At 35.4% G+C, this 2086-nt stretch overlaps 1 non-coding gene across 1 annotated transcript; it reads right to left on the reverse strand.

Annotated features, from left to right (window-relative positions):
* Window positions 1-1596: 1596 nt before the first annotated feature.
* On the reverse strand, window positions 1597-1704 carry LOC130977305 (small nucleolar RNA R71). Its single transcript, XR_009085003.1, has one exon. It is a non-coding gene; the product is annotated as a small nucleolar RNA R71 (small nucleolar RNA).
* Between the last annotated feature and the right edge of the window lie 382 nt (window positions 1705-2086).

Consider the following 2086-nt stretch of genomic DNA (forward strand, 5'->3'; position numbering starts at 1 on the left):
CTTCAAGTTGTTCTTGATGATTTTCTAGCTCTAATCTTTAAATTCTCTTGACTTGAGTGTTTTGTGTGTCTCATATGCATTAGTGTCAGTAGTGTTCAAACTGCTAAGTTTGGTGTCTTGCATGCATTGTTATTTGATTCTAGTTGCATTTTGATTATTCCTTATTATTAAAAATCCAAAAATATTTTTAATTTGTGTCTTTTCAAGTCAATAATACAGAGAATTAAAGATTCAGAACATACTGCAGAGGAATCACACAGAAAAAGCTGGGCATTCAAAAATGCCCAGTGAAGAAGACAGACTGGCGTTTAAACGCCAGCCAGGGTGCCTGGTTGGGCGTTTAACGCCCAAAAAGGTATAGGTTTGGGCGTTAAACGCCAGAATGTGCACCATTCTGGGCGTTTAACGCCAGGATGGTGCTAGGGGGAAGATTTTGTTTTCAAAATCAATTTTTTTCAAGTTTTCAAAGTTTTTCAAAATCAAATCTTTTTCAAATCATATCTTTTCAATCAAATGTTTTCAAAATCAATTTCTTTCCTTTTTCAAAGATACTTACTAACAATTAATGATTTGATTGAACATTTTTTGCCTTTTCTGTTAAGGAAGGTTTTATGTTTGAATCATATCTTTTCTTGTTAGGCAAGTCATTAATTTTCAAAATCACATCTTTTCAAATTGTTTTCAAATCATATCTTTTAAAAATTGTTTTCAAATCATATCTTCTCAATCACATCTTTTTAAAACCATAACTTTTCAATCAAATCTTTTTAATCACATCTTTTTTAAAATAGTTTTCAATCAAATCTTTTTAATTTCTAATTTCAAAATCTTTTTCAAAAATCACTTTACTTCTTTCCCACTTTTGTTTTTCGAAAATCAATTAAGTGTTTTTCAAAATGTTTTCAAAATCTTTTACTTAATTTTCGAAAATTACTTCCCTTCTTCTCACATCCTTCTACTTTTGGACTAACACTATCTCTTAATGCAAAATTCGAACTCCATCTTCTTTGATAAGTTCGAATTTTCTACTTCTGTCTTCTACCTTTCTTTTCCTCTGACACCTCAAGGAATCTCTATACTGTGACATAGAGGATTCCATATTTTCTTGTTTTCTTCTCTTTCATATGAGCAGGAACAAAGACAAAGGCATTCTTGTTGAAGCTGACCGAATTCTTCAAAGAAGAAGAACACATGGCAGCCGAAAACAACAACAATGCAAACAATGCAAGGAAGGTGCTGGGTGACTTTACTGCACCTACTCCCGACTTTTAGGGGAGAAGCATCTCTATCCCTGCCATTAGAGCAAACAACTTTGAGCTTAAGCCTCAATTAGTTTCTCTAATGCAACAGAATTGCAAGTTCCATGGACTTCCAATGGAAGATCCTCATCAGTTCTTAGCTGAATTCTTGCAAATCTGTGACACAGTCAAGACTAATGGGGTTGACCCTGAGGTCTATAGACTGATGCTATTCCCTTTTGCTGTAAGAGACAGAGCTAGAATATGGTTGGACTCTCAACCTAAAGAAAGCCTGGACTCTTGGGAAAAGCTAGTCAATGCCTTCTTGGCAAAGTTCTTTCCACCTCAAAAATTGAGTAAGCTTAGAGTGGAAGTCCAAACCTTCAGACAGAAGGATGGAGAATCCCTCTATGAAGCTTGGGAAAGATACAAACAATTAATCAGAAGATGTCCTTCTGACATGCTTTCTGAATGGAGCATCATAGGTATTTTCTATGATGGTCTCTCTGAACTATCTAAGATGTCCTTGGATAGCTCTTCTGGAGGATCTCTTCATTTGAAGAAGACGCCTACAGAAGCTCAAGAGCTAATTGAAATGGTTGCAAATAACCAATTCATGTACACTTCTGAAAGGAATCCTGTGAACTATGGGACTAGTCAGAAGAAAGGAGTTCTTGAGATTGACACTCTGAATGCCATATTGGCTCAGAACAAGATATTGACTCAACAAGTCAATTTGATTTCTCAAAGTCTGTCTGGAATGCAAAATGCACCAAGCAGTACTAAGGATGCTTCATCTGAGGAAGAAGCTTATGATCCTGAGAACCCTTCAATGGAAGAGGTGAATT

This window comes from Arachis stenosperma, chromosome 4, assembly GCF_014773155.1.
Source record: "Arachis stenosperma cultivar V10309 chromosome 4, arast.V10309.gnm1.PFL2, whole genome shotgun sequence".
In the NCBI taxonomy this organism is placed as follows: Eukaryota; Viridiplantae; Streptophyta; class Magnoliopsida; order Fabales; family Fabaceae; genus Arachis; species Arachis stenosperma.